The 22672-nt window shown below is 39.1% G+C and overlaps 1 long non-coding RNA gene across 18 annotated transcripts in view; it reads left to right on the top strand.

Moving 5' to 3' along the window:
* Positions 1-22672, top strand: part of LOC138740571 (uncharacterized) — a 589788-nt gene that overhangs the window by 473458 nt on the left and 93658 nt on the right. For 17 of the 18 annotated variants that reach the window (XR_011343022.1, XR_011343026.1, XR_011343012.1 and 14 more), the window contains one exon: positions 21590-21733. The exons of the other annotated variant lie outside the window; for it this stretch is intronic. This is a non-coding gene — a long non-coding RNA (uncharacterized lncRNA). Of the gene's footprint in view, positions 1-21589; positions 21734-22672 lie in introns of those variants that run through there. 18 annotated transcript variants of the gene reach the window in all.

Raw genomic sequence — 22672 nt, 5'->3', positions numbered from 1 at the left:
ATTCAAGACAAATGATGTAATTTCAGCAAGTAGAATTAACGGAACATTTTATTGGAGTTTTGTAGCTTTGTTTTGCATAAGTACACACTTGACTAATTAACAAAATAAAGTTCATCCTTACCCTGTGGCATTTGTTCAGGAAGGGGAAACAACAGCAGCACTTTACTGAAGATTGACTCAACGTCTGTCATTTTTCTTAAGTCTTTATTTCCTGAAGGATCATTTTATTGTACTATGTTGTTATGATATGGATAAAAAATAAGTGCACACTTGACTTATTTACAAACTAAAGCTCTGCAGTTTACCCTGAAGCATGAACATATTATGGAATAAGTCTCGTAGAATATGAACATTTTCAAATCTTGGGCATTCTGAGAAAGTGACATTTCCATTTAAGAAACTGAGATTTATCATCATAATTCTGAATTTCAGCTCTTCATTTCTGTGCATCTATTGCATGAACTTAAAAATACCAGACCTTCTCCAATAGCTCCTGCAACCATCCTCCAAATGAAACCAGGCACTTTATAGAATTGGAATAAAATATTTTTTATACATTGTAGATGTGCAATCAAGCAGACACCAGGAACTTTCTGTATAATCATGAACTAACTCCCAAATTACTGGCTGTAATTAATAATATATCCATCTATACTTGATGTTTTTAATGCGTTGTCACCTTAAACACAGATCAGTACCTTGAGGTTAAAGAATTTAGGAGCTTATGTAGTCTTTCAGGCCACGATGAGAAAAGAATATTGGTGGTGTTGAGAACAATATTCATTTTACAACAATATAGATTTGCATACTTATGACAAATGGCAAGAGAATGCCAGTTCTCTTTATCTGCTAAAAAGCTCATGCAAAAAGTTGATAGAAGCAATGATTTCCAATTTTAGATTTATTGTCAGAGTACTTAGATGACATCACATAAAACCCCAAGATACATTTTTTTTCCTGTGGGGGCAGAATTACCATTTATTGGTGGTGAGGAATCTGTATACAGTGTATACAAGTAAACAAATAAAGATATGTAAACAAACTGTGTGATGCAGAGAGGAAAAAAATCAATAAAGTGCTAAAGTAAGAGTCTTTAAATGATTGAGTTTGTTGTTGAGAAGTCTGATGGTGGAGGGGTAACAGCTGTTCCTGAAGCTGGTGGTGTGCAATTTGTGGCACCAATACCTCTTTCCTGAACAGAGCGTGTGCTAGGAGTGTGGATCCCTGATAATTGCTGCTGTTCCCTAATGGCAGCGGTCCCTATAGATGTTCTCGATGATGAGGAGGGTTTTGCCTGAGATGTTCTGGGCTATGTCCACTACCTTTTGCGGGGCTTTACACATGGGGGTATTGATGTCCCCATACCAGAACATGATGCAACCAGTCAATACACGTTCCACCACACATCTGTAGAAACCTGTAGAAATGTCATACCAAACCTCTGCAAACGCCTGAGTAAGTGGAGGTGCTGACTTGCTTTCTTCATATTGCCATTAGTGTGTGGGTGAGAAAACAAGAAAATAATGGATAAAACTTTTCCAGATTTATTGGGATGTATTTCTGACTTGATGTAAATCTTATAATGATCATTATTATTACTGAATGTTGTCTTTCAAATATAATTAAGATGAAAGTAAATGAAATCTCAGTTCTCAGTTAACAAATTCTGAGTTGTTAAAAGTAGAAATATATTGAGTAGTTAGTCACATTCACTTCACTGGGCTGTGAAGCACAGGAGAGCAATGTTTCCACTCAACCACAGTGTGGGACAGAACTTCCTGTGGGAGAGTAAATAGAATCTTTTGTGTGAATTTACACCTGTCATCTGAATTGCTGTGCCCATTTTGCCATTAGCTGTTCATGTCTACAATTTCTGTCAAACCAAAGTGCTCATGTACAAAACCTGTTGCGAGTAATGTACGGTACATAAAAGTGCTGGAGAAAGTCAGCAGGTCACGCAGCATGTATAGAAAATAGAAGGCGATTGATTTTCTGCTCTGACCCCCTCCTCAGGAATGCTAAAAATCAGGCAGATGCCTGAATGAACAGGTGTGGGAGGAGGGGGGAAAGGGCTAACAGGTGGGATGGTAGAAGAGACAGAGAAGCTGAGAAGAGATAGAGGGAGAGAGGAAGGGAAGAGTGCAAAGAAAGATAGCTCTAGTAGGAGAAGGAAGGGTAGGGGTGGGATCTTGAGGATGGGAGACAGACGAATGAAGGAAGTGGAGAGATTGGGGAAAAGGGTTAATGCAAATTGGAGAATTCAATATTGATGATGTCTGCTCAGAGATTGCTGAGACAGAATATAAGGTGTAATTCCTCCAATTTGTGAGTGGCCTTAATTTGATAGTGCATGATGCCATGGGCGAGACATGTCAGTGTAGCAGTGGGGTGTGGAATTGAAATGCTTGGCCACTGAGAGGTCCTTGCTGTTGCAGTGGCCAAAGCAGAGGTGCTCATAAAGTGATATCCCAGTCTGCGTCCAGTCTTCCTGATGTAGAGGAAGCTACATATTCACAATTTTATTGCTTCACTTGGAAGGACTATTTGCAGCTGTAAATAGTGATAACAGGGAGGTGTAAATGCAAGTATAACACTTCTTACATTCACAAAGGTTGGTACCAAGGGCAAATTGGTGGGAATGGATGAGTGAGACCTGGAGGGAATTGTCTCTGTAGAAAGCAAAGAGGGGAAGGGAAGATTTACCTGGTGGTGTGATCCCATTGTAGATGGCGGAAATTGTAGAGAATATGTTGGATGCAGAGACTCAAAGCTGGTAGATGAGGACGTGGGATCTTGTTGCGACTATGGGGTGAAGGGGCCAGGGCAGATGTGCGGGAAATTGAGGTGATGCTGGTAAGAGCTGAGCTAATGGCAGTAGAGGGGAATCCATGTGTTCTGATGAAGGAGGACATCTTAGATGTCATGGGATGGAAGGCCTCATCCTGGGAACAGATGTGGTGGAGATGGAATAATTGAGAGAAAGGAATGGAATCCTTGAAGGGGGTGAGAGGTGCAGAAGAGGTATCGTTAAGGTAACTATGAGTTTATTGGGTTTATAAAAGACATCTGTCGATAGTCTGTTAAAATAGAGTGATGGAGAAAGGGAAGAGTTAACAGAGATGGACTAAGTAGATTTGGGATCGGAGTGGTAGCAGCAAAGTAGATAAAGTTGATGAGTTCAATGCAGCTCCAATGTGGTCTTCCATGTATTGGCGAAAGAGTTTTTTTACATTTTATTTTCAATGACTCATGTAAGTGCAGATAAATAATACAAAACATTTTCTTGCTACGCAATATAGCTTACAGTCCAGTATTTTCCCCCCCTCCCCTTATTCCCTCCCTCCTCTTCTGTCAACATATAAACACTTAATAACATAAGAAAAATTGTCTATTATCATTGGGATCTATGACCTTTCTCAAAGTTCAAGAATTCTGGTGTTAAATAAACCATAAAGGATAGCCTTCTCCCACCCCCATTTCTTATGTTCTTGTTTTTATAAAAATAAAAATAAAAGTGGAACTTAAAACACACATCATCTGTGCTAAAACCCCAAATCACTCTCTCCTTTATTTACCTGGTGGGACGAGAAAGAGTTGAGGTACCTACCTTGCCTGTATAGGCTGGAAGCATGGATTGTTCCACATATCTAACAAAAAGGCAGGCAGAGCTTAGGGCTATGCATATACCCGTGGCTACATCGTTGATTTGGAGAAAATGGGATGAGCCAAAGGAGAAGGAAGATGAGTACATTTGGCAAGGTAGATGAGGATAGTGATGGAGGTGGACTGGTTGGTCTGCAATCTAAGATGTGGAGAGCCTCAAGGGTTTTTTTTAAGTGTTTTTGGACTGGACATTCCTCGTGAAAATGAGGCTGTGTTGCCCAGGGAACTGAAAGTTGTTGGATTAATTAAGCAAATGTATAGCTGCTTAAGTGATTAAGGACAAAGAATCACATGGAACTCACACTGTGCATTTTTGCTTCAGCTATTTGTAGATATTTAACCATTATTTATACATGTTGGTGTGGTTCATATCCAAGAATACTCTTGAGAAAAGCTTTCTAATTTTTGTATGACTTGAACTTGTGTCATTTAAATACTTTCCCAAGAAATAGAGATTAAACAACAGATCTCAGTGATGACAGGTTTTTTTTTTAAGTGCTTCACATATTGTTATAGGACACCAGAAAAAAAAAGATTAAAAATATTCAGGCAGCACTTTAAGTTCAAAGTCTTGTAGACTATTTGCATGGATGACTAATTGTCAAGGAAATTATGATTTTGAACAGTGAAAAGTTCAGGTGACAAGATTGATAGACAGCAGAGATGATTGGGAGAAGTCATGCACAGCATCATTAAGTACAGTACAACATGCATCAGATTCCAGCTTTCCTCCAGATTTTACAATAGGTATTTGTTTTGTGGCCATATTGCACAGATGAACGAATACAAGTGCACAGGAAGGCCCAGCTTATAAATAGGTGAGATATATATATGTCACATATTCTTTCAATTCTTTTTATAGTACATAAAGGTATTGAAAATAGTGAGACAAATAGTACAATTTACTCAAATTTTTTAAAAAATGATATAATTTTTGGACTTGAACTCTACACAGTGATGGTAAACAAATGACAGTGGATTGACTGCCCTTTCCACCTAATTTTATAATGACTAATCATTCCTTTACTATGTACTTTACATCCCATTCAACCAATAACAATTGTCTTTGCAGGTTAATAGAATTGTATTTGCTTACATTGAAAGAAATATTGAGAAAGACAGGATGTATATCTTTGATATGCTGGAAGCTATGGATAATATTAACATTAACATTATTTAATCCAACGTGTGGTTGTAAGATTAAAGGATAGAAATGCAATGCTGGTAAATCTCAAGGGAGTAAGTGATCAACATTTCTTTCTTCACATTGGCTCAGTTACATGATATAGACTCTGATCAAAGGTAGTTAATATGATTGGTTAACTCCTTTAAAAATAAATCTGAGGTGCTCAAATATTCAATGGAGTAAATTTTTTTGTGCCATTGTGACAGTTAAAACTGCATTTGCAACAGATGGCCTGTCAAATAAGGATTATGCATTTTTAACAAGAGATTGAAACAAAAAGATTGTTTTATGTTTGAGAAGTAATATAAAGAAAATCTCTTGGTACTCTTTCCAAAATCTATGGTATAGTTTATTCCATTGGAGATTAAATAATTTAAGATGTTTTCATAGCTTATAATAGATTCCATAGAACCATAGAACATTACAACACAGAAAACAGGCCTTTGTAGTTTGTGCTGGACTATTATTCTGCCCGAATCCCTCTGACCTGCACCTAGTCCATACACCAGCCGCCACCCACCCCATCCATGAACATGTCCAATTTTTTCTTAAAAGTGAAAATTGAGCCTGCATTCACCACTTCAGCTGGAAGCTTGTTCCATATCCTGACCACTCTGTGAAGAAATTTCCTTTATGTTCCCCATATACTTCTCCCCTTTCATCTTTAACCCATGTTCTCTGGTTTGTGTCTCACCTCACCTCAGTGGAAATAAAAGTACTTGCATTTATTCTTTCTATACCCTAATAATTTTAAATACCTCTATCAAATATTCCTTCATCCTTCTGTGCTTCAGAGAATAAAGACCTAACCTGTTTAACCTTTCCCTGTAACTCAGTTCCTCATGTCCTAGCAACATCTTAGTAAATATTATCTGCACTTTTTCAATTTAATTTATCTAAATTCCATCTGCCATATTTCTAGTTGGTCCTGATCCCCCTGCAACTGAATTGACTGAAACACTGTGTCTGTAGACTCTGTGATTGTAGTAAAAATACAGAAATGCAGGAGGAAATCAGCATGTCTCGCAGAGTCCATAGGGGGTAAAGATGTATTACTGATATTTCGGGCCTCAGGCCTTCATCAAGCTCTTCCTTCAATGTCCCATCACCTTACCTGTGGCTAAGGACATCGCAGGGCCCCTGCAATTTATGCACAAGCCTCTCCCAAGGAAAGTGGTGTTGGTGGTGGTGTTCTTAATGAAAATACAACATGATCATTGAGAACTTCATTTGACTGAGTTTTGTGTCAGTGGGAGATTTTGTATTTTCTGCTCAGAAATCCCATTTCCTCCACTTAAGAATGTTGGTCACTCCTTGCATTTACTCCTGTCAGCATTAACTGTTGCATATTTGCCAAGGATTTCCATTAAATTACATTCTGCTGGTTGTTTTAATGTAATGCAGACCCTCGTTCCTAACAATTCAGAAAAACGAGTTTCAGAAATCATTGCTCATTTGACACCACCTGAATTATCTAATTAATTACTAGCATACAATTCCAAGGACAATTTACTTCTGTGTAAAAACTCTTCTCTGTGGAGATTACCTGCTTACAAAATCTTCATTGGAAAATCAGCCAAAGTCACTCTCGCTAAACATTACTGTGGTACAGTACACTGCCTCAGAAATTTATTCCCCTGAGGTTTGGAGCCAGATGAAAATATGATGTGTTTAGTGTGACTGAACAGGGTGAATTTCTTAGTTGTTTGGTATTGCTTACATTTAAGTACCAATTTTCTCAACTATAAATGAGTGTTTCCAAATTTATGAAAATTGCATCAGCAAAATATTAATGTTGAGAGCTCCTGAGGTTACAGGCAATATGTCAGCATGGATAGAGTATTGACTAACAAACAGAAAGCTGTGAGACGAGATAAGGGACACCTGAAACTGGTGTGTCATGAGGATAATTGCTGGAGCTGTTGTTGTCCACAATAGGATTTAGCAGAAGGAAGAAAATATACTCTGGTCATATTTGAGGGGAGGTTACCAACAATTTCCAGAGAAATGTTGAAAGGTGATGAATATGGATAAAAGATTGGAAATGAAATACAGTACAGTGTGGAAAAATATGATGTAGTTCATTTTGGAAGGAGCAATGATAAAATGTATTGCCGTTTAAATGGAGAATGTCTGCAGAAAGCTGCAGTACGTTGCTATCACCCGCTGACATTCAATGACATTACCATCACTCAATCCTCTGCTATCCTTGGGGATTGCCATTGACCAGAAACCAAACTGGAGTGGTCATTTTCACAACGTGACTACAAAAGGCAAAGAATTCTGTGAGGAGCAGAGTCATGAAACACAGAACAGCCCCTTTGGCTTAACTCACCCTCAGTGACCAAATTGTCATCCCTATTGTCTGCATTTACCAGATATTGTTCCAAGCCCTTCCTATCCATATGTCTGACCAAATGTCTTTGAATGTCAAAATTGTATTTACTTCTACAGTTCCCTCCAACAGCTAATTTTACATGCAGACTACCCTCTGAATCATAAAGTATCTCCTCAGGTCCCTCATAAATCTTCACCTTAAACCTAGGCCCTTTTGCTCAAGAATTGTCTATCCTGAGAAAAAAAGACTGTAGGCATTCTATTTTATCTCTACCTACATAGTGTCATCCCTCAGCCTCCCATGCTCTTTAGAAGAAAATAACGGCCTGTATAATCTCTTGCTATAAACTCAAGCCTTCTAATCCTGGTAACATCCTCATGAATCTCTTCTGCAGCCATTCCAGCTTATTGAGGTCCTTTCTCTCGCTGGGTGACCAGAATGAACAGAATACTCCTTATGTGATCTCATCAACCCTTTGTACAGTTGGATCACAAGGTCCCAATTCCTGCCTAATGAAGGAAGTGTGCCAAATGCCACCTCTACCACCTTGTCCACCTTAGCTACTACTTTCAGTGAACTATGCACCTGAACCCCTCAGTATTGAAAACACTCTCCAGGGCACTGCTATTTACTGGTTTGATTTACCAAAGTACAGCACCTCACATTTGTCAGAGTTAAATTCCATTTGCCACTCCTTGGCCCACTCTCCTAACTAATCTATGTTTTGTTGTAAGCTTAGATATCCTTCCTCACTATCCACTACTCCTACCAGTTTTGCAGTCATCTGCAAATTTACTAGTCATGTTAACCACACTGCCATTCAAATTGTTGATGAAGGTAATAAGCAACAGTGAACCTAGCACTGACCCCTGTGACTCATCATCAATCATAGGCTTCCAATCAGAGAAGCATCCATCCACAAGAACTCTTTGATTGCTTCCACTAAGTCAACTTCCCTTGGATCTCATGTGATCTCACCTTTCAGTCTGATCTGCAATATGGGACCTTGTCAAAAGCATTTCTAATGTCCCAATAGATAATATTCACTCCCCTGACCTCATCAATACTCTTCCTCTCCTCTTCAAAACTCCAGAAGGTTTGCGAGATATGATCTTCTGCCACAAATCCATACTGACTACCTCAAACCAGTCCCTGCCTATCCAAATGCTAATAGGCCCCACCCTTATGAATCCTCTCCAGCAGCTTTCCAATGACTAACATCAAGATTGCGGGCCCATAGTTCCCTGGCTTGTCCTTTCTAAACAACAGCACATCACTAACCACCCTCCAGTCTTATAGCACTTCTCCCAAGGCCAAAGACAATGTAAATATTTCATTAAGGTCTTCTACAATTTCTTCCCTTGCTTCCACAAGGTACGAGGGTAAACTTCATTAGACCCTGGGAATTTAAATAGGTTAAAGTGCACCAAGGCTACCAATACAACCTCCCTGGTACTTCTTGCATGGTCCAGTACATTGCTTCAGTTCTTTGGCTTCTGTGGTCTCCACAGTAAAGATCAATATGAAATTATTGATTTAAAATTTCATCCATCACCTAAGGCTCCACATAAAGGAAACCACATTGATCCATAATGGGACCAATTTTATCCCTTGTCACCCATTTAATCTTAATGTTGCTGTTGATTCTCTCTGGATTTTCCTTTATCTTGCCAGCCAGCTCTATCCTCTTTTCTCTTTCATATTTTATTCTTAAGTGTACTCCTACACTTTCTAACTCATCATGGGATTTGTTTGATCCACATTGCTTAAATTTAATATATTCTTGATGAAAGACTCAATATCCTTCATCAACCAGTGTTCCTTGAACTTGCCAGCTCTACCCTGCATCCTAACAGCAACATGCTGCACCTGAGCACTTGCAGCCTCACTTTCCAGCTATCTTCTTAACTCCAAATATCATCTCACAATCAACTTTTGCAAATTCCTGCAAAATCAAATTTAATACCTTTATTTTTGGATCTGTTCTATCTTCTTACATTTTTAAATTTAAATTTATTCATACACCAATGTAACAGGCCATCTCAGTCCACAAGTCTGTGATGCCCAATTTACACACAATTAACCCAGTACATTTCAAACACTGGTAGAAACCAGAATCCCCAGGGGGAAACCCACGCAGACACAGGGAGAACGTACAAACTCCTTACAGACAGCATGAGATAGGAATCCTGATCGCTGAAGCTGTAAACTTGAACTAGCTGCTGCACCAACCATTCTGCCCTTTCCTCATAACTTTTTTTTTAAAACAAATGGAGCTATGGTCACTGCACTCAAAGTGCACCTCCATTGTCACCAGTCACTTGCCCTATCTCATTCCCTAAGAGGAGATCCAGTGATATATCTCTTTGGTAAGGCCTTCAGTATATTGATTGAGAAAACTTTTGGACACACTTATCAAATCCCACCCTGTCCAAGCCCTTTGCTTCCTGGGTTCCCAGTTAATATTCGTCAAGTTAAAACTACCCGGTAATACTACTGTATCAATCTTGCAGCTGTCTCCAATTTCCCCACACATCTGCTCCTCCAATTCCCCTTGACTATTGTGGGGCCTATTAAGATGGAAAGATAAGGACAGCAAAAGCAGGGAAACACCCTTGAAGTCCTCTCCAACCTACACACCATCCTGACTGGGAAATATATTGCCAATCCTCCACAATTGCTTGGTCAAAATCCTGGTGCTCCCTCCCGAAAACCATTATGGGAATACTTACATTTGAGGACTGCAGTGGATCAAGAAACAGTTTACTGCTACCTTCTCAGGGACAATTGGTGATGGGAAATTAAATATTAAAAATTAAGAAGCCCACATCCTTGCATATAAAAAAAAATAATTCTTTGGAATTCCTTGCATTCCAAAGGTAGGTAAATTAATGGAGAAAATTCTTAGAGATAGTACTTATAAACATCTGGATAGACAGGGTCTGATCAGGAGCACTCAACATGGATTTGTGGGAGGAAGGTCATGTTTGACCAATCTGATTGAATTTTTTGAAGAGGTGACTAGGAATGTGGATGAGGGTAGCGCAGTGGATGTTGTCTATATGGACTTCAGTAAGGCCTTCGATAAGGTACCACATGGAAGGTTAGTTAGGAAGGTGCAGTCTTTAGGTATAAATTTTGAGATAGTCAAATGGATTGAACATTGGCTGAAAGGGAGAGGCCAGAGAGTGGTAGTGGATAATTGTCTGTCAGGTTGGAGGCCGGTGACCAGTGGTGTGCCTCAAGGATCTGTATTGGGCCCATTGTTGTTCGTTATTTACATTTATGATCTAGATGATGGGGTGGTGAATTGGATTAGTAAATATGCAGACGATACTAAGATAGGTGGAATAGTGGATAATGAAGAAGGTTTTCAAGGATTGCAGAGGGATTTGGGCTGCTTAGAAAAGTAGGCTGAAAAATGCCAGATGGAATTTAATGCTGAATTTAACACTTCAAAAGTGAAGTGTGAGGTGCTTCATTTTGGTAAGAAGAATCAGAATAGGACATACGTGGTAAATGGGAGAGCATTGATGAATACAGAAGAGCAGAAAGATTTAGGAGTAACGGTACATCGTTCCCTGAAGGTAGAAACTCACGTGAATAGGATGGTGAAGAAGGCTTTTAGTATGCTGGCCTTTATCAATCATTGCATGGAATATAGGAGTTGGGAGGTGATGTTGAGATTGTATAAGACGTTGGTGAGGCCTAATTTGGAGTTCTGTGTGCAGTTCTGGTCGCCTAATTATAGGAAGGATATAAACAGAGTGGAGAGAGTGCAGAGAAGGTTTACCAGAATGTTACCTGGGTTTAAGCATCTAGAGTATAGGGAGAGATTGGACAGATTAGGTCTTTATTCTTTGGAGCATAGAAGGTTGAGAGGGGATTTGATAGAAGTATTTAAGATTATGAAAGGGATAGACAGAGTGGATGTGGATAGACTATTTCCGTTAAGAGGAGGAAAGATTAAAACAAGAGGACATGAGTTAAGAATTAAGGGGCAGAGGTTTAGAGGTAACATGAGGGGGAACTTCTTTACTCAGAGAGTGGTAGCCGTGTGGAATGAGCTTCTGGGAGAAATAGTGGCGGCGGAGTCAATTGTATTATTTAAGAAAAGGTTGGACAGGTATATGGATGAGAAGAAGATGGAGGGTTATGGGCATTGTGCAGGGAGGTGGGACTAGAAAGGGGTGTTTGGTTCGGTGCGGACTAGAAGGGCCTAATGGCCTGTTTCCGTGCTGTAATTGTTATGTTTATGTTAAAGTTATGGAGGTTGAACACTTGAAAATATTCAAAGTGGAAAATAGGTAAATATTTGATTAACAACGTATTCAAAAGGAAATGGATGAAAACATTTTGAATACCCAGGATCTTATTGGATAGGGAGCCTGCTTGTGAGGCTCAATGATAAATCTGTTCCTAATAGTTATGGTTATTGTCTAATATTGTAATTCTATGTAATTCTATCCCCCAGACAACAATGATTGTCACTTAATGTACATCTTCAATTTCCTTGGGTTTTCTTGTTCAGGAACATCAGAACAGGAGATGGTCAATCTGCCTTTGGAATCTATTAGATCTGTACCTCCACTACCTTTACCTGCCTGACCTCCCTTATCACCCTTACTTATTGGGTCAATCAGTCTCAATTATGAAGACTTTAATTTTCCCAGAAGTATTCCAGATCCTTATTAATCATCTGAAGCAGACAATCTCAACCTTATTTTGGCTATGGCCCCCTTATGACTCTGCTCAAAGTTTATAGGCCCCCTTCCATATCAGGTTTATTTGGTTCCACACTTTTCTCTTAGCGACAACATTAAAATATTTAATGATTTCAGTCCATGGCCCCCCTTAAATACCCTCTGGGTGGGGTGGGGGGAGGGGGAGGTGGAGGCTATTCTAAAAATCTAAGCTTCACAAATATGCCATTTAACAATTGTGAATTCTTTGGAAAGTCATGACACCTCAGAAGACACAATGTAAATTGAATCTTTTTTTCTAAATCTAAATACAGTATCCAGATCCCTATGGGGATTGGCAGATTCTGGAAAATTGAATTTTCCATTTGCTTGTGATGGGATGTTGTGAGGTTGATGAACGAACAGTGAGATATGTCAAGTTTAAACCTGTATTGTTTACCGATTCATTTTCCACTTTTTTTTTGCCAGCTGCTTGAGGGTGCCGGTTGCTTGAATTCCAAATAATGTGGGTTTTACAGTAATAGTACATAAATAAGGACTTAAAATGATAACCAGATTGTTTCAGTACTGCAGTCCATTTTTCTCTCTCTAAATGGAGACAACCCCTCTTTTGTTTTCTTTATCTAAATATTACACCTGGAATTGACTTTTAATGCAAGTAAAAATATTATTATGAAATAACTAATAAATGTTCTGGTTAATTCTGATATATCTAGGCTGGTTTAGGTATAGTTAAATATTCACTTTGGGAACATTTTCTGGTTAATTCTGATATATCTGGGCTGATGTAGATATAGCTGAGTATTCAATTGTCTCACTGTGATATGTTGTTCTGTTATTAAATGAATAAATTTGCTTCTTTACGTTTTATTGCTTGATATTAGAAAGTATCATATTCTGGAGACATATTATAATTTATGACCGTCTGACTTAATTTTGTAAATCAGTGTAATATGCTAAGCATTTCATTAAATATATCAAATGAAAGAAGTATCCTTTAGAAAGGATCCCTCCGAGACATCACCTGTGCCATGATGAAAATTGATCCAGTTCATGTAATGACAGCTATATCAGAATGCCACTTAGTTCTACAATTATGTCCAATTGCCAACCTGTTAATTTCTAAAGCAGAATGGCAATCAATATTGATCATCATGGGGTTGGGTCAGACACAGAAGAAGCAAACTTCCTGGAAGCAAATTATATCATGGTTTGCCAGCTTCTTACACTGAGTGTTGGACAGGAGGTTCATTCTTTTCAGCTCCTCATGTGCAATGTCATTAAAAGTTGAATTGACCAAGTGATTGAGCTTGAATGTAGAAGACAAAGCAGATGGAAAATAATATGTGGAAAAATCATTTGGGAGGCTGATTAAAGAATAAACCAAGACAAGTGATAACATTTAGCTCTAATTCCCATTGCTCTTTGTTGTAAAATGATACATCAAAAGTGAAGTGAAATAGTAAAGTTTTAGAAACATTCTTATCTTTAGATTGTAAGGAAGCTTGCATTACAGATTCTTATTCTACTTGATTATATTAAAATAAATATAGGAAGAAAGATTTCCCAGAAGAAATTGATATCATTGTATGGATAACTTGCTGTCAAGTATTGATACCATCTTGACAACATTGCTTTTCCCCTTAATATTGATATAACCATGGAATGCGTGTCGAAAGAACCAAAGACTTGTTGATCCAAACCAAGGCTTTTATTAACTAAAAGACTGAAGCACATCACAAGTAGGTCAACCAGTCCAGAATGACCTGGTCTGGCTAGGAGCAATCTTTTAAGACCTGCCAGGAGGTGTGGCTACACTCTCAGCCAATCACAGTCACCCTACACTACCATCTGTACATATACACATTGGTGATAGAATCTGTACTATCACAAACCACATGTACTTTTATTTTCTGTTTCTTTGAATTGAAGATGATGCCAGAGAATATTGCCTGACTTTCTTTGCTTTCTGTATCCATTATTAAGGAAGAACAGTTAGTTTCATATCTGCCTACAGCTGACATTTCTATGGTGGTTGTCTCCAATGGGTACTTCAGCTTATCTTGAATTTCTGTCCATGAACATTTGAGCTTGAAAGTGAAAGACAAGCAGGAGATCAGAATCTAGCTCAATAGGTCAGAAGCCAAGCACCAACATGTTCAAGAGAGAAGGTGGTTTCATTTCTTCACCATCCCCTCTGCTGGACACCAGCACTGGCTGTTGTGAGCACCTTGACCCCAGTCAAAATGCTGTCCCAGTGGAAAATATAAAGTTACATCTGTCAATGTAGTGTTCTGATCAGAAACATTGATTGACTATTTCTCTTCATGGATACTTTACCTATTGAATCCCCTTCAGCTTCCCTTTGCTCAAGTCACCGCACTGATTTGTGTGAATATTTTCAATGCTTATTCAGATTTTAAGGAGTTATCAATTACATGTTAACATCTTAAAACTAACCTTTGCTCTATTTCTGAACACATTACATCTAGATCAGTGGTTTTCAAACTCACATTCCACTTTAAGCAATCCCTATGCCATGTGCTCTGTGATTAGTAGGGGATTGCTTAAGGTGGTTTGTGAGTGAAAAGAAAGAGATTGTTTTAGTCATACCTAATTGACTTGTTATGTGCACAGTTTCATAACTCCAAATGAAATGGGCCAATAACAATTTTTCTCAAGCAAAATATTTCAATAACAATTGGGTCTAGAGCAGTGGTTCTCAACCTTCTCTTCCCAGTCACATACCACCTTAAGCAATCCCTTACCAATCAGAGTGCTTATGGCATAGGGATTGCTTAAGGTGGAATGTGAGTTTAGGGGGGCAGTTTGCAAACTGATGAACAGATTTTAAAATTACTCTGTCAGGATGAATTAAAAACTATATCAAAAGATTTTGGTTGGTAAACAACAGGACTTCCATGTAACTAGACCCACCCTGCCTGGTGTCTCTCAGGTACTCAATCTCTAAATAGGGTATTAGAGGAAGGCCAGCATCCCAGGTGTGAAGTTTGAGCACAAGGGGTTGGGTCCATAGTGAATTGACCCATCATGTAAGAATACAACTTCTGTGCATTGAGTTCTCTCATGAGGGTCACCATTTTTCCATTAGTATCAATTTATTTGAAAGATTGACTCATGTTTTTTTAAGATTTTATTTTCTATGTCCTCCAGTGCTTCTGAAAAACATTCTGGTTCAGTTTATTTTCATTTTGCCCAGGGTATTATGAATCCACCATAATTTTAACCAATAGATGTCATGACTGCACACTTATTCCATTCACCCCTCTTATCCCAGGGGAAGCCTCTGCCAAAATGAATGAGAATTTATGATCATATACAAAAGTACAATGTGCAGATGGAATGAAGGTCATGCATTCCCAGTCATATTAAACACAAACAATAATTGTACAATAATTAACTCAAAGCATCTTAAAGAAAAATGTTCATGAATATAAAAGGAAGATAAAAGAAATTAAACAATAATAATTCACAGTTGACTGGAAGTTATAAAAGTATCTTGTGTCAGTCATGCAGATATCTGTTCACATTTGCTGAAGGGAGATCAGGGCAGTTTGTGGAATATAGGGAGATAGTGGTAAGGTGGCATATGAGCCAGTGTGGTTTGAATATTCCTTATGTATCCCTTAGTTTCAATACCTTTCCTCACCCTTTCAAGCACAATGTCTCATACACAAGGCATGGCACACTTCCTGTTAAAAAAGCATGCCATTATAGACAATCATGAAGTACAATTCCCCTTTCCAAGATCTGCCCATATATGGTGCAGCTACCATACTGATTTTCTTGTAAATTATCCCAAAGTAGATTAGTTGGCCACCTGTCAGTAGGCAGGGATAAAATGCTCACTTTGTTATATTTCTTAGATGACTTCATTAGATCTTATGTTCTCAGATCCAGCAGTTCCTGGAACAGTATAATCGTCAATTCATAATCTTCATTTGTGGTTTTTGTTGCCTCTTGAACAATGGTCCGATAATGAGTCAGATAAAACCTTGGTAACCATACATTTGCAAAAAGGCAATTTCATTAATGGCATCCCCTGAGAAGTGAATGAGAAGTGTATGCTCCAGCCAGCCCATCAATAAACTGCTCAAGAGGCCAGGCAGCATCCATTGAAGGGAAATAGATAGTTGACATTTTGGGACAAAATTCTGTTTAGGTAACCCTTCATGAATGTTGGGCGATATGCTCAATTCCTCCAGTAGTTTTTTTTTTTCTCTAGAATCCAGAAACGGTTGTCTCTTGTGTCATCTTTTCAGTCCTTCCTCCAGAACTGAGAAGAGCTGGAAATAAATATGTCAAGCTGCTGAGCAAAATGTGGACGAAAGATAATGTTTGATGAGGCAGAATGGGAGCGAGATTCAATGGCATCAATTGTTGCATTTCAACCTGTAGATGCTATCTAACAATCTGAGCATTTCTAGTATGCTGTTTTATATGGATCAGCCACCATTATTAATTAGTGCCTTCCCAGTTCTAAATTAACACAATAATTCAGGTCAATGGCCAATTACAACCTGAATCATGGGCATCTAAAGTAGCTGCACTGAACTTGATTTTTTACACACACAAGTATTTTGAATTATACGAGCACTTTGATCATGTGTTCCATTTTCTGTAACGTTATCGTCTTATTTCAAAATCCAGTGTAGCATTTGATTTGAACAGGTGAACAGTAAGTGAGAGCTGTTTCCTGTTAAATTCTGTTGCTGAAACACCTTTTTAATGTATTGATATCATTGCATTGTATGTTCATTCTAAATAATGTACAGAAACAGAGAGGAAGGAAGAAAGTTTCCATTAGCTGCACAAAACAGAGTAATGGAGGAACCACAATGATCATTAAGGACTCTCAAAGCCATTTTGTTGCATGATTATATATTAATATACTGTATATGAATTTTGAATGCAAATGTATGTCTTGAAATATTCAAAATATTTGTTTTTTTTAAAAAAAGGATGCTTGACATAGTCTCTAAAAGAATTAGGGGTGACAAAAAACTGAGCTGTCCACGCTGTGTAGGTGTATAAATATTATAAGTATAAAATACTTAAATAAATAAAGCTCCAGATTGAAAATGGACTGACAATATAGATTTCAATGCAATTGAGTCTGGTTTAATAAGACCCCGAGATACAAGAGTAGAAGAAAGCAATTTGGCCATTGAGTCCACTCTGCCATTCCATCATGAGCTGATTCATTCTCCCTCTCAGCCCCACTCCCCTGCCTTCTCCTCACAACCTTTGAAACGGACTACTCAGATACCTATCAATCTCTGCCTTAAATACACCCAACAACTTGGACTCCACAGCCATCCATGGTAGCCAATCCCAGAGGTTCACCACTCTCTGGTTAAAGAAATTCCTCCGCATCTCGGTTTTCAATACTGATGTTGTGCCATCTTTTCCTAGACTCCCCTACCATGGGAAACAAATTTGCCACATCAACTCTGTCCATGCCTTTCAACAGTCAAAATGCTTCTGTGAGGTCTCCCCTCATTTTTTCTGAACTCCAAGGAGTACAGTCCAAGAGCTGTCAAATGTTCCTCATGTGTTATTTCTTTCATTTCAGGAATTATTCCTGTGAATCTTATAAAGCCTCAAAATCACATCCCTGCTCTGTTATTCTATTTATCTAGACATGAATGCCAGCATTGCTGTCACCTCCTTCACCACCAACTCCCCCTAGAGATTGATTTTTAAAAAAGAGTATCATGCATGAGGACTCCTAAGACCTTTCATACCTCCAAATTTTGAATTTTATCCCCATCCAAATAATATTCTGCTCTTTTATTCCTTCATCCGAAGTGCACGAGCATACACATTCCAACATTGTATTTAATTTGCCACTTTTTTTGCTCATTCTCCTGATCTAATTATCTCTGCAGCCTTTCCATTTCTTCATCACTACCTGACCCTCCAGCTAGCTTTGTGAAAGCAATGATTTAAACTTGAATATTAAAATTAGATAAAATGTGTGCATTTGAAGGAGGCCCTTAATGGGCTCACAAATCTAGGTCAATGTTAGCATCTGCAAAATCCTCTTCCTTCCTTCATCTTTCCCCGGTTAGGGTCATCATTGTTTTTGACAAATTGGCTCAAAACCAATTCTGGCTCATCAATATTTCCAATAAAGATCCACTCAGTTCTTAAATCCCGAGTTTGATGCTGTAGAGTTAGATCAATTTGTTAAAAGTGGTCACTGCCTGCTGTAAGACACTGGATAAAGAAAGATTGTAAGAAGAGTAAAGAGCTGGTCTCACATTATCACAAGCAGTAATCTACAACTTTATTTTCAAATAAATGAAAACCAAAAATGCCTAGAAGTGCAATGTTGATCTGCATGTAAAGTGGAAAAAAGCAGAGTATTTTTTGAGTAGGATCTTCAATTACTTTGATTCACCATTATCGATTCTGATGTACTTAAAAGGAAAAATAATTCAATTCAATGAGTTAAATCAGCTTTACCTCGAAGGCTGTAATATCCTGCTATCTGACGTCACAGAATGCAGGTGGAGAAGGGATAGAATAGAACGTGGAACAGTACGGCACAGGAACAGATGTCTATGTGAAACATAGGGTCCAGATTAAACTAAAACGATACTGCTTACCTATGATACACATGCCTCCATTTCTGCAGTCTCTGTGTATCTAGAAGCCTCTTAAATGATACTTTTCCATCTGCTTCCCCTGGCAGCATATTCCCGGCACCTACCACTCTCTGTGCAAACATATTTTCCCTGGATGTTTCCTTTAAAGATTCCCACCCTCACCTTAAATTCTCCAGAGAAAGGCAACAGCCTGGTAAATCTCTTCTATTCCCTTTTCAAAGACTCCATAACCTTTTAGAGATACAGAGAAAGAAACAAAGACAGAGATGAAGAAATATTGAGGAATAATTAGGTACACTCAATGTTACCTCTATATTGGGGAGGCTGGGTACAGATTGGGGGGGGGGGGTCCACTATTGAGAGTCTTCACTTTGCCTGCTGCTACATCAAGGACCTCCCAGTGGCCAACAACTTTAATTCTGCATCTCATTCCACACTGACATGTTTGTCCATGGCCTTGCATACTGCCAGGTTAAGACCACATCTAAATGGGAGGAACAACAATTTAAATTCATCCTAAAGTCTCCAACCAGACAGCATCAATATCAACCAATTTCTGATAAACCCCTCCTCCTGTTTCTCCCCTCCCACATCCCTCTAACTCCTTTCATTCCCTTCCCCCTACCCATCACCCAAACCTTCCTTCTTCCAGCTCTCCACCCTTATCCCTTATATCCCTTATATCCTGTTATCACATGGATTTTTTCTCAGCCCTTTGCCCCCTCCCCTATCACTTCTCAGCTCATTTCTTTTCTTTTCAGTCCCTCCGCACTATTGGGAGTGAGGGAACAGTTTCAATGGGTCTCAAAATGAGGATTCTGAACAACATCTAACTTTATTTACAGAAGACATAAGTGGGAAGTTCACAGCATGGATAACAGACTTGCACACACCCACACACGTGCACATCCCCATACCCACACATGCATGCACCATTGCATATAAGCACCCGCACACCAACAATGAACTACAGTACACAGTGCTGTTACATACAATCAAGGAAAAGAACCAATATAATACCTGCCACCACTTGACTCAGTGCAGGCTACTCGGGACACCAAGATGCTTCCAAACCTTTACTATTACACACCTTACCAAATGATTTCTCCAGTGCTGTTCCATGGTACTCTGTCTGGAGTGAAGCAGGGTGGTGCTTCCAAGATGTCAAAAGAGGAAGAGACACTAGAATATGGTCCCCTTTATAATACTGCAGTGTTCAGCCCAGGTAATCTACTGGGGCCAATGGCTTGATGTAGCAAGATCTAATAGATTGGCCAATGGCCTTTGTAAAAACATATTAAGTACAAAGGTACTTAAAGGGAACAATAGTCAGGTTTGCATTGATGGGTGGGGCAGATCCAAAACTTGATTTGCAGGTGGTGTATCTTCCAACCTGGTAATGGGCAGTGGTGTCGTGTGACAGCCATGACCCTCCACAATACACTCCCTGCAACCTCCTTATTCTGGCATTTGTCTGATCTTTGGGATTCCTGAAGAAGGGTTCAGGTCTGAGACATTGACTGATTATTGCTGCATGAAATGAGGAGTACTTCCAGCACTTTTGTATATTGCATTGGCAAATAATGAGGTAGTTTTCATTTGCTGACACGATGTAAATTTCGGGGTAAAATGGCTCCAGATACATTTTGTTTTAAATTTAGACATACAGCACCTGAGGAAACCAGAACCCCCCAAGAAAAACCTGCACAGACATGGATAACATACAAACTCTTTATAGACAGTGTGAGATTCGAACCAAGTCCTGTAAGATCAGTGTGCTGAGTGCTATGCTAACCATGCGCCCCAAAACATAGCAGAAAATATTTCATGGCTCAAGAACGATGAAGCAGGAAACAGATTCCTACCAAAAGGAATGAAACCCCTGCAAATTCACAATAAATTTCTACAACCACTTTTATTTTCATGTTTAAATTATCTTACTTTCTAACAATACATTTTAGCTTCAATGCTGGAATTGAAGTCAACCAACAATTCTGAAATTATGACATTTCCATGAGATATAATCCTAAAGTCCACAAAAATGTCTTCCAGCTGTACTTCTGACTGTTGATAATAAAACTTCAAACCAAGTATTTGCATATTTTAAATTTCACCCCTGCAATAAAAGACATTAATTGCTCCAGAAGCCTTCAACCATTGTTTACACAAGTCACTCCCCATGGCACTTTCCATTTAATTCTTGGTCTTGCCTTCCATAGCTTTTTTTTCCCACTCACATACCACCTTAAGTAATCGCTTATGAACCACAGGGCAGCTATTGGATGCCATGGGTGCTTGGTAAAGGATTACTTAAGGTGGCATGTGAGTGGAAAAATATGGCTGAGAACTACTGGTTTAGAAGGAGCTGATTCCTTATAAATGGGTTTCATTAAAATCAAGCTAGGGTTCATGGAGAAGTGAATAACCACACTCAGAAATGCCTTCAGCTAAATAATTGTGGGAAAAAAGAGTTGTCCTGCAGCAGAGATCATGTCCAGTGCTATTCAGGTAGGAGCTATTTAGCCAGTTGTAGGGGTAATTGAGGAAGGACTTTCAATGTCTTTCCTTGTGGTGGGATCCATGAGATCCCTCCATTGTTACCACAATTGAACTCTATTCTTGAAAATGGGCATGATTATGATATTTCTCATTTTAATTTAAAATTTAGACATACAGCAGGGTAACAGGCCATTTTGACCAACAAGTCCATGCTGCCCAATTTACACCCAATTAACCTACACTACCCTCCCCCCCCCAACCACTGGTACGTTTCAAATAGTGGGAGAAACTGGAGCCCCCAGGGAAAACCCACACAACCATGGTGAGAATGTACAAACTCCTTTCAGACAGTGTGGGATTCGAACCCCGGCCCTGATCGCTGGCACTGTAAAGGTGTTGCACTAACCACTACACCAACCTTGCCTCCCCATTCAAGTGTAGCAGATTGAACAGTTTTGTTTTGGATGGAGTCAAGCACATTCATATCAATGTCAGAGTCATAACTCGAGGTTTTTGAGGAGAAAGTAGACGTTAATAATGAAATTTACCATTATCTTCAATGTAGCAGAATAGCCTTTGAGAACAGAAGGAAAAGGGTATGAAGATCTGAACTTCAAAGCAGCCACAAAACGACAAGTTCTACCAGGCCAGGGGAGTTCCTGCCCTTTTGTATTCTCTGAGGTCTGGACTAATAAAGCAGGTAACTCAAGTCAAGCTAATCAAGTCTATTGTCATCTGATTGTACAAGTGCAACCCAATGTAACAGTGTTCTTTGGTCCTCGGTGCAAAACATGCAGACACACAACCAGACATAACACACATACAGATAAATAATACATATGCAGGACAAATACATCATCTATAAAAATAAATAAATAAATTTTACTTTGTATAAATCAGAGTCACAGATGGTTAATGTGAGCAGTTCCTTTGGCTGCTCAGAATTCTCACTGCCCGTGGGAAGAAGCTGCTCCTCAGCCTGGTGGTGCTGGTGCTGAACTTCCTGCATATTTTCCCTGTATCAAAGCACAGGAGAGATATTGTTAATGGTGTCTTCAGTGCAAATTGATGGGCAAGATAAACAAACCAATCTCAGTGTTCCTTGCTCAGTTGATCTCCTGAGCTTTGAGACCGTTGCCATGCATTTGTTGCTCAAATGAGAATTAGAAGCATAGGAGATTACTTTACAAGACGATGAGCATGGTAATGGATCAGCGAAGGACTCAGTGGCTGAAGGATCCAAACTGTCTGTGAGCTGTTGGTGATTTGCGGTCGAAGGATGCACACAGGCCATGGGCTGCTGTTGATTGGATCACGGGAACAAGGTAAAGCAACTGGGATTCAAGAGGGCAGCTGAGGACAAGAAGGGCTCAGAAATGAGGTTCAAATGCTGAAGAGTTCCCGATTGTATTGAAAGTTTGGATCTGGAAGTTGGGTTGCCAATAGATTGAACTGGAGTCTGTGTGGCTGCACGAGCGCAGGAAGCGAATCCACGGACACTCTGAGTTTGAAGGGACTCTCTTTTGCTTCTCTTTTTCGCCTTGTTCGGGGTGCCAGGCAATGTTCATGTTGAAACTTTATCAACCTTAGGGCAGAAAAAAATTGAAGTATATCATGTACATTACATTTTTAATGTATTATTAAATTA

This window comes from Narcine bancroftii, chromosome 8 (assembly GCF_036971445.1).
Source record: "Narcine bancroftii isolate sNarBan1 chromosome 8, sNarBan1.hap1, whole genome shotgun sequence".
Taxonomy (NCBI): Eukaryota; Metazoa; Chordata; class Chondrichthyes; order Torpediniformes; family Narcinidae; genus Narcine; species Narcine bancroftii.
Note: the sequence above shows the minus strand (reverse complement) of the source record. Positions and strands in the feature narration are given on the sequence as shown.